The sequence below is a fragment of the Embiotoca jacksoni genome, unplaced genomic scaffold, assembly GCF_022577435.1.
Source record: "Embiotoca jacksoni isolate LCO1_2020_lvr unplaced genomic scaffold, fEmbJac1.0.p SCAF_2, whole genome shotgun sequence".
In the NCBI taxonomy this organism is placed as follows: domain Eukaryota; kingdom Metazoa; phylum Chordata; class Actinopteri; family Embiotocidae; genus Embiotoca; species Embiotoca jacksoni.
Genome location: NW_027185340.1, coordinates 3,509,116 through 3,525,048, shown reverse-complemented (window position 1 = coordinate 3,525,048; position 15,933 = coordinate 3,509,116). Strand labels below are relative to the sequence as shown.

The following is a 15,933-nucleotide window of genomic DNA, read 5'->3' as shown; positions in this document are numbered from 1 at the left end:
GCCCTGGGGAGAGGGAGGTGGAGAGTCTGAGGGGGCTGGGGAGGGTGTCACTGGGAACCAGACGAACACACCGACTCCTGCTACAGCAGCAACACTCGTCTCTCACTGGTCTACAGGAGGAGAAGTGTTTTCACAACTGTCAGGGCTTCGGATCGCTACTGCACACAAGCCGAGGCTGGTTTCTCCACACGAACAGAGGAGGCTTGTGTATCCAAATTAAACTGATTAGACTAACCTTTAAGTATAAGAGCATACTGTGTGAAAGAGAAGTGGAGGCTCTTCAGACAAGTGGCAGGCTCATTGTTGGGTATTTATTTACAGCACAAGTGCTTGAAAGAACTCCATTGAGTTTTTCTTTTTGTGAAACAACAGGCTTTTGATACATAACTGCAAAAAGAAGGACCACAATACACAATTATACAAGTAATTCTGCTGCCGTGTTGAAATGAACTGGAACTTCACACTCAGACAAGGGGCCTGGTATGAAAGTAAAATTGTGTGTCTAAATAATTACACACTATCAGCAGAAAAGGCATTCAGAGTACAACAGGTTCTGCTGGCGACACCTCGTACGTTGTTGCTCCAGTTTGGGTTTTTATGAGAGCGGAGTTCAGAATATGGGAAGGATGACAATGTGTGCAGGAAAAAGGTTAAAAACAGACGCAGATTAGTTTTGCTGTTGACTGTTATGTGCTCATCAAAGTGAAGCTCTGGCTCTGTCCAAGTCTCAATGGAAAAGACCAGCCAGACGATCACTGGCAATAACAGCACGCAGAATTGTAAAGCAGAAATGAACAGCGTGACATCATTTGACGAGACTTTCGGGGAGCAGCCCTACAACGCACAGATGTCATCAGATGTCGCAAACTAATCGCAAATTTAGAGCTACAGTACAAATACTTAAAGTGCTGTTGTTTGTAAATGAGACATTAATGAATGCCGTTGCTTAATGTTATGTTAGGCTAAGTATCAAATTAACTGGCTCATTGTTTCTTCTGACATTGTCTGACATGTCGATGGCTGTTAAGAACGGCCACACTCAAAGGTACAATGAAAAGCCAGGTGTGATAAGAGATGGGTGAGACACCAGTGGGGAGAAAAACACTTTCAGAACATTTTTCCTTTGGTCACTCATATGAACATACAAAACTGATGAACGTAGCAGAGTGAAAAATGTAAAAATCAGACACACAAGTACAAACAGTGTTTGCCTCCGTTGGTTTGCACACCCGGCCAACTCTTGCATAAACCAAGCACGACTGTGGTTTGTGAAAAGTTTAAAAAAATTGTCAGATGAAGCCTCGTCTATTGTCATCAGACGGGTGTGGTGGGATGGTTTCTCCACTCTGAGTGAGGACAGAGAGGAGAGCCCCAACGAGTAACCAGAAGACGATCATTCAGAGGTACCGAAACAATCCCTTGAAAAATGTATTTAGTTCACTTGAGAAGATATAATTTATACGATATCAAAAAAAAAAAAAAAACAGCCTCCTCCTCCATTCAGCTCTAACTAGCATGTATGCCCTCAAGGCGTTTCATCCAAACATAAACCGTAATCATACACAAATGCGTGTCACGCGAGTATGTGCACGCACACAGACACAAACAGCTGCAACTGTCGATCACCTGTTCCCTCAAATCGCACGCTAACGAGACACTAATTGGAGAGCTTGCTGACGTGACTGTCATAAGGAATGCACTGACTCACACACACACACACACACACACACACACACACACATCAGGCGTGCGTGCTGCAGATACACACAACAAAGCATCAGAGAGTTAATAACAGAGATTTATATTCCTCTATCTCCAGAAAAGACGCTGAACTGCCTATCACGCCGCACACGAGGAGCTGCAGTGCACACAAGTTAATGGGGAAACAGAATAATGAGGCTCTAAAAATGAGCTTTTTGCCTCTGATATAAATATGAGGTTCCACATAAAAAGAGGGCAGAAAATAGTTCAATTCAATTAGATTTGGGTTTTTCCAATGCGGGTGGCACTAAAAGGGAGCGTTTTATTTCTTGCTTATGTAACAATCATCGTACGCTGCCTGCTTAGAGAGTAGACCCTTCCCAGCTACGTCACCCAAATTCCTCTGAAGTGGAGTGGGAGGCTTCGTACCAGTATAGTATCCACTGGTAAGGTGTGGGATAAACAAGAAGAAAGGAACCTTGACCTTGCTGCCAACCTCGTCCCCTGGCTTAAATTTCTAACACAACAATGCAACAAAGATATTATTTTTTTTAAAAGAGGGGAAAAAAACAAAACACACAAACCATCTCTTCCCTCATCTCAGCCCTGCTGTTGGCTGTAAAAGGGCCTGCTGATGTTTCAGCCTTATTTATGCAAATCCCATTTTGCAGTTCAGTCACAATGGAGTATTGCTCTCTCTTTCTCGCTCTCTAGCTCCCCTACCCGCTCTCCGTCTGCTCGGCCTCCATCTCAAGAATTGCTTTAGCGTATTATTTGTTTGGGGCAAATATCAGAAGCATTATTTCCACCTCTCCTCGTGGTTTTCTGCAAGAATATACAAAAAACACAAGAGCCATCAGCAGTGAACTGTGCAGTCTGAAGAAGCAGCAGCAAACTCTGTGTACCAGAAAAACCTCTGCGACTGTTCACACAAGAGCACAGCTAATGGTAAATATACACGTCATTCAAATCAAGTCAGGTCAAAGCTTTGCAACAAAACCCAATGAAAAGAATATGCATTTTTAAATCTGAATGGATTGACCAATACTTGTGCATCTCGTCTTAAAATATGCCTTGAATTCATTTCTGAAAATGGTTCAAAGGCGGAGTCAAAAGACTGCCTTCAAAACAATAGAATAAAGACAAATCTCAAAGTGAGCAGAGTCACTTCTGTTGAAAAGAAGCCACAGGTGGTAATTACTGGACTGTGACACATTGAAATTCAGTACTTTAAAAAAAAAAAAAAATAGTTTTAGAGTCAATGCTTTCATTTTGTCACCGGTGTCTTGGGAGCAAGTGTAGCAAGACCAAAATCAGAAAACAACCATCAAGTCTCCCTGTGAGGCACTACTGCTGTGTATTTATTTATTTTTAATTGTGATCCGAATCATGATTTATTTTCCTTAGGGCCTGAGCACAAGTCGGTACAACAACGTGTTTTGTTTCACAATATTGCGATTAAATAACCGGTATGATTATCTTTTAAGAGAGCAAACTCACAAACTCACCACAGTGACACAGTTACATCCATTACACTGCAATATTGAGCAGAAGTTAGCAAACAGCGACGGGTCGTTCCTGAACAAGCACAACACTAAAGGCTGAAACAACAAAGCCAGAGACTATTGAAATTAAGACGGGTACGTTTTATTGTTAGTATTTAAACTTGACATTTGTAGTACTTCTTCATTGTGAAGTCACAAAGGCCAGCATTAAATAAATAAACTTTAAACCTAAACTAGTACCGTTTGTACAAATGTACCACAAAGTTATCAATCAAGTACTTCCTCCACACACACCTGACTTACTGCGAGTGAAGCAAAAACGACCTGAAGACAGAACAGACAACACCAACTCTTACTAAAAGACAAATGTGAAAAGCAGAGAAATCTTTTGGGCATTCACATTAACCGCGGCTGAGGGAACACCTGCGTGTCACCTGATGAGGTGACTTCCTGGCAACACTAAGCCAACGCGCCACACCCTGCACTGCACTCATGATTCACACTTGGCACACACTGAATGCTAGGAATGCCGAGTGTCTCTAAAGATAGAGCTGTGACGCCACAGATGTAACATTTGACATAATACATCCAGCGTGACAGGAACAAGGGCGCCTGCACATCAACAGTGCTCACACAAGTATGAATGGGTCCCTGTTTCTATTGAAACCAAGGCACACAAATATTTACAATGATCTTGAAAACTTTTCTGCATTCTCCAAAGAATGAACTGCTCTCAGAGGACAAGCGTCTACATTTCTCCACCCAGGTTTTGTCTCCCGCTCACTCTGTTCACCACAGAATCAGACGAGTCTGTCTGTCTGTCCGGCATTTCCACGACAACCTTCCCCGCTCCCCCGTCCTCACTTCATCTTCTCCTCTAGTCGGCAGACGATGCCCCTCCGTCCCCAGGGAGGCAACATGTGTGTAATGTCACATTCTGTCATATCATATCGTGGTGACAGAAGCCTCACTGTGTCCATCACAATGATGGAAGTGGCAGTGAAAACAGGAGGATGGGTAAGTGGGTGTGATACAGATTTACTAGTAGAAAGGGAGGGGAGGGGGGAGGTATTACACAAGTCGCTCTCTTCACCGAGTCTGCGGGTGGGTGTCTGTGTCTCAGATGTACGCGCGCGTGCACACACGCGCACACGCACACACACACACACACAGCTGACTCACTAGTGACACATCTGCTGGCGTAGCCTGGGCACGGTGCCATGTGTGGCGGCCAGCTCCAGCAGCAGGACTGGCACTCAGCACTCTGGCCTGCTCTGATCTCCGTCTCGCACACTTCACCCTGCACTTCCATCTCTGTCCATCTGCCCTCTGTCTCTGCTGCTCTGTCTAAGTGGGTGTGTCTTGTGCTCGCAAACACACACACACACACACACACACACACACACACACACACACACACACACAGGCGCGAGCACACCTTTCTTACTGAACACAAGACAAAGAGACTTGGTAACTGGCAACCACGTGCCATTATTTCTCTGACACAACAAGCGTGGGTGTGAATTAGGGGTGTGCCAATCTACAATGTCGACAGTAAGATTCAAAAATATCATGGTAAAGAGCATGTGATATTTCACACTTGTCAAACACAGAACAATTATTCAGCACCATGTTTAACTTGCATTTTTAGATGTTACAGTCTTCAGAATCTAAATAAAGCATTAAGATAAAGTACATAAAACAACATTTATACAAGAAGAAATTTGCTTTTTAGAAGTTTAACAATTTTCTTTAAGCACATTAGTAAATGCCGCATCGTGTCCACGTCTCACCCAAGTTTACACATTCATGTGGAATTACATAGGAAATTAGCTACTGGGTGTAAAGAGTTAAAATCATTCTAAAAATTCTTAATAGTCGTTTAACCAAAAATGCGACACCGAGCTCTCATCAGTCCCTCACACTGCCCACTGTAGTGCAGACCAACACCAGAAGCACGTAACAAATTGGGTCTTGGTCTTGCTCTTCTTCACTAGATGGGGAAGTGCAAGAAATCAAAACCAAAATGAAAAACCATGACTAGTGTAGATAAACGCTTACACGATGGGCGCAGTCTTGGGGCAGTAAGATTTCTTCTCGAACAATCACATAAAAAAAAAAAAAAATGCTTTCTTTCGAGTAGTATTACAACTTTGCAACCACGAACTGGTCGCAGTTCAGTAGGTTGACTAGCTAATGTTAACAAAGCAAGATGTGGCCACAGTAGCTATTAGGAAGGTCGGGGAATCTGCTTCACCGTCTGGCTGAAGCAGTTTGTTTGTCTGCCTGTAATTGAGCAGTAAAAAGCCGAGGTCTTCATAGGTCCAATCAGATACTAATACGAGAGACCCGCGCCTGGAACTACGTTGGGCCACGTCCAAATTATATTCAGCCTGATCTGGTTTGGGTCAATGGATCAATATGCCCGATACAAAAATGTGTCCTCGCACATTTGCTTTTAGCTCAGACAGCAAAATGTGTTGTGTAACACTTGATGCATTTTTAAGGCAACAGAAAACATTTGAAAATATTGCCCTTGTTTAAGACTACGAATGCTCGTTAATTGGTGGTGCATTGTGCTGCCAATTAACTGTTGGTGGGTCTGTTCAGGTCAACTGCATTTTGGATCCAGCCCAATTATCCTAAGGTCTATTTCAGACTGGGTACGAATCTTTTCAGATGCCTTTTGGTTTGATGCTATTTTTCCAGGTTATGGCAGGTTTTCCACAGGATTAAAATTCTGCACCCATGAAGACCTCCGGTAGAACTGCTAATTAAGGCAGGAGCGCTGTGCTGTGTTGTGTTGTGTTAATAATGCCCGGTGAAATCAGTGGTGGTTGCAGAGATTTTAGCAGTATATAGTAAATAAACTCCTACTGGAAACGCACATACATCCATGCTTATCCTATTTGTATCTCACAGGAGGAGTCAAACAGAAACTCCACTCGCTTAAGAGAAGCTCTGCTGACCTCTGTGCAGACCCCTTCTTTCCTCCCTTCCCCTGACCATGCTCTCTGGTCCGTGACTCCCTCCCTCCATCCGGACGGTCGCTCCCACACTCAGGCCACATTCCTCCCTTGCTCATGCTGGGAGGACGTCTCCCTGTGACTAAAAGCATTGTGGGAAATCCCGACGGCCTTTCAAATGCAATTTAAACCGAGGTAAGAAATTTACCTTCCTCGCTTGCTGGTCAAAAGGCCCTGCTTGCAAGCTACTAGCAATTATCATATCTTGATACAGAACATCCAAACAAACAGCAGAGATGTCAAGCATCAGTGAGTTCAACATTTTGCATTGTGTGCTGCCCAATATATTTTTTTCCCCAAACATTTTTTCTGTACATTACAAAACAAAACAGAAACAACCGGCTTTCCAACCCGACAAACCAAGTGACGCCGCTCAGCTGTCTTTACTGACCTGGCATAACAAGCAAGCAACGCTATATTTTCCTCAAAGAAGCTCACACAAACAAACCGTACACAATAGATGTTCTGTCTCCTCTCCTTTATCGTACTACAAAATTAGCACTCTCTTAAGCGAGAGAGAGAGAGAACATGAGCCAGATTGTGTCCCTGAGTTACCCCAGTTTACACTGCTGTGTCATTCCCATGGAATTTTAAAGACACTGGCTAAGACCTGCCCAATTAAATATATAGGCACAAAGCAATATACACGCAGTCATACGAGTGCACGGAGAAATACCCACATGCGGCAGTACTTAGCCATCCTCGTAATGTCTGCGATGCACCCAAAACGGAGAAACTAAGTTTATGGCATGTACTGTTCCCGTGAGTCAGAGTTTGCTTGTTCGTTTCTGTCTGAGCCTCCTTAAGGTTCCCCCAAAACGATGAGCGCACACGGCATGTCTACCCTGTGACTAACCACATGTTAATATGGTGAAAGCTTCGAGTAAAATGCTCTTCTATCCCAAAAGAACTGGCTAAAAACACAATCCCAATAATCCTAATATGAAAGACACACTGAACATCCTCCCCTACCCACATCATCGTATCTCTTACAGTAAAAGGAGATTATAATCTATGAACAAACTCTTTATTGTCTCAGCATAGTATGATTGTTTAGCTCAAGCTGTTGCTCCTAAAACTTTCAAAGAGAAGAGGAAAAAATACGATTTATTTACCAATTCAAGGTTGGTAAAATTGATGAAGATCAACACCTGACCAGGAGTGGACAGTTTAAATTATTCCATACTTAACAAAAACAAACACAAACACACTACTTTGGATTTGAAAACAAGGAATAAGAGAATCAATGAAGAACCCATATAAACGTCAGTTCAGGACCTGAAGAATTATATTTAAAGGCCTTTTTGATTCCTTTGTGTAGTTATGGATTGATAGGACGAAATGAAAAATTACATGTAATCTGTGCCACATCCACAACATATGGATTGACCACAATTACTGGCAGTTGAGTGCAAAACAATATTCCCGTCAGCTCCCTATATTCAGCAAGTGTCTACAAAGTAGTTAGAAATGCCACTCACCATTGTAATAGTTTTACTTAAATAAAAAAAATAAAAATCCACCATTAACTTTATCATAGTTCAGTCAGGGAATTAAACGGAACTACACAATGCAAAACCATGACGCATAATGAGACAATTTGCTCATTCTGGCTGTACTGAGGTGTAAATGGTGCAATGACGATATTAGAGGTGGTGTCCATTTTGAAGCAAAGCATTTGGGTTTGGATGATACTTCAATTTTGCTGTTGTTTGGATGACAATTTGTACTTTGACACAATATTTAAACCATGAGAATTTTGATAAATAATCATCTGACATGTAAATATAGGAACGAAGTGGATAAAGGCAAATAATAGAAATGCTGGAAAGGTCTGGTAAATTCAGTAAATAGCATCACTTTACTGTAACTAGGAAAAGACAACACTTATTCAATATAGCAATATTACAATACCTAATAAACTATCTAGTCTCACAGCACATTACCGATATAATATCCATATATTGTCCCGACTTCTTTTCCTATTTAAATTATAGTGAATGAACGCATTAAAAGCCCAAAGGTTTGTCTTCAAAGTTCCAATCATTACTTCATTCAAAATTCCACCAAAGATCTTAGAGCGCTCGAGTTAAAAGAAAATAAATCATAAAAGTTTATACTAGACAGAAAGTGAGACTCAGGCAGACAATCAGGGCTTCAACTAAAAATGGTTTTCATTATTAATTTTCTTGATTAATCAATTGATCTTCTGATCAATGGAATGTCAAAACTAGTGACGGTAACTCAATTCTTTTGTCCAATCAAGATTACAAAACTGTGACAGCAAAGATGCTATAATTTGTGTGAATTTCGTATTTTTGCTTGAAAATTACTTACGATATATTGTCATTTGTATATCAATGGAGGTGCTAAATTATTTTCTGGCGATCAACAAATCGATTAGTAGACTCATCGTTTTAGCTCTACAAATTATATTTAGCTCTGCTCATTTCTCACGAACTAATTTGAAAGATTACATTTTTTCTATAAAGCTCTGAAACAATCACACCCATCACTTATCAGGAGCTCAACAACAACAAAAAAAACATTAAGGATTTGAGACCCAGAAGCTTCATCTCATTTACACTGACAGTTTAGTCAAAGAACACTTGATAATGATGATTTGACACACGAGACTGATGCTTATCACTGGCTCATAAAATCGCCCAACAGATCTCAAATTAAAACCCCGCTCTTTGAATTGTCACATGCACCAAGTTTTATGATTAACTGACAAAATGGAGAATATCAAGAATCTTATTTTCTTCCAGTTGGATAAACCACATGGACCAAAATAATTGGTATTATAGCAATATTTCTTTCTTTTTTTTTTTAAATAAAGCAAATTCCAGGAAGTGATGTGGGCTTAAAAAGTTGGTGGACAGATGTGGATTATTGCCGAGTGTCATCAACATCCAGCGTTTGTTTTGGTGGACGTGATAACCCTTACTGGTTTTCTTTGAGTCGTGCTGCTACGTTAAACTCGGCTAACTAGTGACAACAGTAATCTGGTAGCTGCAGAGGCCTTTAACCTCTGTCGTGGCTTTTCAGCATGGATGGTGGGGGCTAATGCCGGTTACATCAGCCCCCAGGTTGCTCCTGACAGCAGCTCTGTTTAAGAGGACCCCTCCCTCCCCTTGAAGCAGCCCGTCTGTGCCACAACTGTCCATCACGGCAGAGAAGCATGAAAGCGGATTGATTGGTACACTCTGACTCAGCCAGACACATCCCTGAGGATCTTGTATGGGCAACGATCCCACCACACATCCACACATACAAGACTGTGACCTCCTACGCTAAAGAGATATGAAATACAGCTATTAGAAAAACACACAGCTGCAACTGTTTGGAGAGGCAGACAAGGCTGTAAAGACTCCTGGAAGCTCGTCCTCAGGGCCCCCAAGAGATGTATTTTGAAATGACGTCCTTCAGCCATATCTGCAGCCCTTTTTCTTTATTGTAATCACAAATATTGTCAGAATGGCTCAAACGGATGACTGATCTGTAATGACCTGCACAGAAACTAATCAAATGGATAAAGAAAACACAGCCATTGCACTTATTCTTGTACTTACGGAAAACAGTCTGTGGCATGAATGGCTTTAAATTGAGTGGTAGAAAATTCTGTCATAACATCTATTAGAAGCAGTTTACACTAGCTTTAGCTTTAAATAACTGATACTCCTGCAACAGATATTTTTTTGTATTGTTTGAATACCATCACGTTATTATCCATCCATTATCTATCCTGGTGTATCTTCATTGTATTATTGTCTCCCATTTGCCATCTATTTTATCGTGTTTTACATTTTACAATTACTGGTCGTAACTTACTTTTTGACAAGTGATATACAAAAGAAAGATTTCCTTCTTCCTGTTTTTCTTCACTAAATGCCAATTTTCTGCTGCCTAAAGTCTCTTACTGATAAATATTGTCAGTCCAATGCCATTAGTTTTAACGTTTCAAATAAAAATCTGTGTAACACATTGATCGGGGCCGATTACTGATGTTAAATATATATTGTGCTTTGGAGCTTTTTAAAACTGTGTGGTATTAATGTTACACTGAAAATGACAGAAACAGCATTGATATGAATCAGTCACACCTGGTCAATACCTGATTAATTAATAAAGCTGCGACAGCCATCAATACTGACCTAATGCAGCAGATTGGATCAATACTTATATCTACTGACATAGAAGACGTGTCAATTGCTCGTTATGATTGCTGGATTGGAAAATGGGCAATATTTACAGAAATCAATAAATTGCTAGCCCCACTAATCAGAAAGTTTATTTTAATCTTCATCTGCTGACAACTTTTAATTAGATCATTATATCCTGATGGATTTGAACCATCTTCTACAAAGTGAAGTGTGAGAAACTGTCTTCTATCAAGCCATTTTGTCTTGGAACCTAATAAAAACAAAATTTGATTACAAGGGACAAACAAATTTCAGCCGAGTGACTCATTTGTTGGCTGATATTATTGGACAGTATTGGGCTACCACAGATATATCTGATTTATAAACTACCGCAAAAAGATGCTTGGGGTAAATCATAAATTGTTCTATTTTTGTTAAGTTTTAATCTATAGGTGTTTATAGTTATTACATTCCCTGTGAAGTTCACGGTTTTCAATGCGCTGATGTCATTTAGGACAGAAAAGGGCATCTCATTAGTCCTGCCTCCATCTCTGAGAATTATATTTTCTTAGCACATTACAACCATCATATTTTCATGGTCTGTGGGAAATGTCAAAGTCGACTGTGCATAATTGTACATCACAACTTTATGTTTTACAAGAGTTTGGAGATGTTGAGGCGTTTCGGATCCCTTGAAGGTCACACTGATATATCAAGCACTTGGATTACAGTTTCATTGCACTATAGCAATAATTCAACATCACCTCCAAACAAGTTACATGTAAACCCGCCGTGGTATATTAAGGCAAAAACTGCACAAATACACATTTAAATGCCTAATTGTAGTCTTCCTTCTCCTTGAGGAATCCTAAATAATTACTGTATTTCCGAGGCCTGACTGGTGTCAAGAGTTACTCAGCGGCTGGACAAAATTCCCTGATCAGTTGTGAATGACTGTCTCAGGTAAATGAAAACTGATACGTTTCATTAATGTAAATATTTCTTTGTTTGGGGGAGAACAGAAAAGCATCCTGCAGAGTGAAAATAAACATTTCAAGCATTAGAAAAACAGACACACCAGGGTCTAATCTACTGCATGACTGGGACCCCCCCCTCCCCCTGCCTCCCACACTCCACAGGCAAAGAGACAAACCGCCTCTCCAACACATCCCTCCATGTCACACACAACACAACAACAAGCGAGTTTTAATTAGAAAACCCATGAAGCAAACAAATGTACGGACACATGAGAAGCCAATACGCAGAGGCAAAAAATAAATCCTTTGCTGCTTTACATCAATATCCATTTCCCTGCGTCCTTCACCTCGCTGTGGTTTTTTTGGTTAACGCGCTTCGGATTAGATAGCAGATAAATAAACAGTGTGCAAAGCGTTCTCAGGAAGAGCGCCCTGACCGTGTTGTGTCCTCAGCATGTGCAGATCAGAGGATGAGACCAAACACTGCTCTGATAGGCCGGAGCGGTGCGGCTCCGAGGCTCTTTCTCCTCAAGCGGCTTCCGCGAGCATCAACAGCGGGTTGATGTGCTCCACAATTCAAGGCTTCTCTCATCAGAACGGACGCACCTCCATAGATAAATGTCAAACTGATAGTGACCAATGCTGGGAAGAGCCTGTGCCTGCCTTGTTACTGTTGCATCACAGCACTGTTAAGCTATCAATTTGTGGCACCAGTTAGTCTTCGAATGCAATGTTTGTTGTTTGTATTTTAACGTTGCCGCGGTGTTTAAAAACAAAACACAAACCAGTGTAGTGTGGTAAAAGCATGAATGCTGAAAAACAAGTGTGTCTCATTCTTTTTCTTATGCTGGCACACGGTTGAAACCACAGACTTTACTGCTACACCATGACTGTGTCTAAAAATCCCTCTCTTGTTCACTCATTCACTACTCCTGCTTGTGTGGCTCGCTCCACAGGGAGCAGTAAATCTTTTTTATTTTTCTAATAGTTTCAGGGACACATAATTGTCTGTCATGTCTGACCGGTATTGTGCCACATGACTGAACATTTTTTTGCATTCACAAAATTTAACACATTGCAGGAATCATTGAGGGGACTAAACAGAGAATGAAGTTTACAAACAGAATGCTGAAAACTCCACGTACAATGCACTGTAGCATAAAAATAACAAAAAGAGAGTGATTTCAAACATAGCTCATATGATCCTGTCATACTTTATGGTTGTTATGGTGGCTACTTAGCCATGAAAGCAATGAGGATGGAAAAAAAAAAACTATTTACATGGAGTCTGTCCTGGTCATGCACTTTTGAGAAGACAGGAGAAGATGTGAATGAGAGATTCTGTGTGATAAAATGTGAAACAAAAAAAAAAGAGAGAGGGAGAGAGAGACAAGAGTTGAGCTGGGTTACCTCAGAAGCCCCCCTGCCCTTTCAGCAGGGCCTCATATGGAGAACCAGGCCTCAGGTCCCCTGGGCACTGATGTCTGCTCTCCACTCGACTCCTCCCAGTCAGCCACGGAGGCTGTGCAGGAACCTGGCCCGCTCACTACAACCTACAGCCACAAGTCATTCACACCTGGAACAGAGGGAGGGGAGGGAGGGAAAGAACTTTGTGTGAAACACAAAGAAGAAAATGGCAAGAAAAAGACCAAACACACATAACCTGTGCAAAGCTGAGGTCATTAGGAGCTACGTTTACAGCTGGCCTTTTTAACCAAGACACTCATTTATACTTCAGTTATCGACCGGTGTGCACACAAGAGATTACAAGACAGCCTGTGCTACGCTGTCAAGTCCTTCCATACTGGAGGGATTCCTCCAAATATCCACTGAGCAAAAATTAAAGAGTTTATTTTTTTTATTTTTTAAGTCCTTCACCTTGCAAAGTAAGAAAGACAAGAAGTAGTGAGCATAGAAACAGCCGAAATACTATGCAACAGATTCACATTTAATGGCAGACAGCAGTGTTGCCTAGCAATGGAAGAGACCCGGAGTCCTGTAACAGAAAGGTTCAGTCTCAGCAACTGGTATGTGTGCTCCAAAAGTGTCCTCGGACAAGACACTGGAGAACTGCTCACTCTGAACTCGAGTCTGAATAACAGCATCAGATGGAGGGGCTAAAAGTCAAAATGCAACAAAGCGTTAAAAAAAAAAAAAAAAAAAAAAAAAAAAAAAAAAAATGCCCCGAGATCTATCTTCAAAATGATGAAGGTGAAAACATCCCATCGAACCAATATGATGCCAAATTATTAGAATTTTTTTGAATCTGTGCAAAAATGTTAAATGGGCTAAAGCAAATTACTGGATAAAGGCATGAAAGTGAAAAACCCTGGACTTTCTTTTTTTTTTTTTTTTTGCATCAGGGGAGCAACCTCACTTTTACTTAAAACATTTTTACACTATAGGTACCTGTGGATTTTTTTCTTTTTCTTTTTCTTTCCACTGACGAGTCAAGTTAAACAACATTGGTGAAGGCTGAACACATTCTTTGCCATGTTTAGCTCTCTCTGGTTCTTGCCAAGGTAACACAGCACAATGCCACAAGTTACTCACCAACGGGCCTAGTCGAGGAAGGAAGTCGTCCTAAAATCTACAGACATCTACAAACCTTAAAACCTCTGCAAATAAACGTAAAGCACACAAGAGCTACAGGAACTAGACTTCCTCCTCCTCCTCCTCCCCCCTCCCCACCACCACCACCACCACCACCCCTCCTCCACCCCCCCCCATGAAATCTCAGCGCCTCACTGGACAGCTCTTGGCGGACAAAGTAATTCCATGGCGCTTGAAACTCCAGGAACTTTTTTTTTTCTTTTTCCTAAAAGAAGTTGTTCCTGTTTCGCCAGAGAGCTGAGGAGGAGGAGGAGGAGGAGGAGAAGGAGGAGGACGAGTGGGGGTGGGGGGGGGGGGGGAAGGGAGGACTTCAGCACTCGCATTCATGGAGCCTCGACCAGCGCAAACAAAGTCTTCCCCGAAGAGGGAGGCAGTGGACGGCGGCGGAGAGCCGAGAACAACGACGTCGGCCGCAAAGCACAACCGAAAAACACACGCAACACAAACGAGATTGTTGTTTTTTTGTTGTTTTTTTTTTAAGGGGGGTGGAGGGGGGGGGGGGAGGCTTTTGTTTGCGAAATAAAACAACTCGGGCCAGCGTTCATTTTTCCCCCAAGTTCTGCTAGCTCCCGTTAACAATGTAACAATTAAATCGGTCGGCAGATGATAGGGCTGGCCGACACAATCAGCGAGCCGAGGCCTATCATCTCCGCTGCGCGTTTGTAAATCACATCAAACACATTTTACATAAAAAGAAATACAATACCGACGGCGTGGGGCTCCCGAAGAATGCAGAACATGCATGCTGCATTGTATCCCTTTTCTCATTTTCACCAAGCACGGGCGGTCCTCCGGTGTAATGGGGCAAAACCCAGTGTTTCTCCGCGGGTTTTATACCATGCCGAAAACATCGTGAATAATCCGCTTTTGTTGCGCTCGGGGGAAAAAAAAAAAAAAACGGCATTTATGGCCGAAAGGGCGCTCACTGTCCTGCCAAGGCCAGACGCGACGTGGGTTTTTTTTTTTTTTTTTTTTTTTTTTTGCGAGCCAGCCTTCGGGAGTGGGGAGGGGAAGGGGGTGAGGGTGGGTGGTGGTGGGAGGAGGAGGTGGTGGAGGGTGGTGGTGGTGGTGGAGGGGGGGGGGGACAGAGGCAGAGAAGAACGGATACCGGAGTGAGATGTCCCCGGGAGGAGGACCCGCGTGTGCCCGTTGCCAGGAGGCGAGCCGTGGTGCCGACACTTTCCAGCTCGATGTGAAAAGGGGGGAACACTCACCTGGAATGTTTGCTTCATTTCCGCTGTGGTCGGACGACGAATTTACACCGCGCACGTATCAAATCACAACATTATCACGGTAACATTGTAAAAATAGGAATATGTCTCCCCCCTTTCGCCCGAGCTTTTCAGTGGTCCTACTCCATTACATCCCAGTCAAGATTTCCTGTCGTCTCTTAACCCCCCCACCCCCCACCCCTCTCCCCGCCCTCCTCCTCCCCCCCGCCCCCCTCCGCTCCCCCCCCTCCGTTCCAAGCGCGATGGTTTAGCCCGAATTCTAAGTAGCAATTCTAGGTCAGGTCTGTGTGCCAGTGAGAATGTTACTGTCGGACAGCCCGGAGACGCCGATGTCCATCTCTGTCTCTCTGTCTCTCTCTCTCTCGTGGACACGGTAAACACTGTAAAAGACACACACGAGCACAGAGAAGAAGGACAATCACATCACAACTAATGTTAGAAACGTTGTGTATTTGTGTTTTGCGGAGTGCTACTGTTAACTCGAACTTCCCCATAGGAAAGAACGGACGCGTAGTTAAGCATCAAACTTATGGAAGTTTTAAGTGCGGATGTACCCCTCGTGTCCAGGCATCTTTTTATTTAAAAATAAATATATATTAGTGTGATGAAACGATGACATTAATCAGCTCAATGGAAGTCATTTTCCAAACAAAAACACCCAACAGTTTCTCCAGCTTCTCCAGGGCTGGCTGCTTTTTCTTGTCTTATGTAATAATGAATTGAACACTTTAAGA

The 15,933-nt window shown here is 42.4% G+C and overlaps 1 protein-coding gene across 2 annotated transcripts in view; it reads right to left on the bottom strand.

Moving 5' to 3' along the window:
• Window positions 1–15,360, bottom strand: part of bcl9 (BCL9 transcription coactivator) — a 28,354-nt gene extending 12,994 nt beyond the window's left edge. The window contains exons 1-2 of one of the 2 annotated variants that reach the window (XM_069153987.1): window positions 15,182–15,360; window positions 12,765–12,930 (exon numbers count right to left, since the gene is read on the bottom strand). The gene's annotated coding sequence lies outside the window, so the exon portion shown is untranslated. Of the gene's footprint in view, window positions 1–12,764; window positions 12,931–14,673; window positions 14,951–15,181 lie in introns of those variants that run through there. The other variant, XM_069153986.1, reaches the window with a different exon arrangement.
• Window positions 15,361–15,933: the final 573 nt, after the last annotated feature.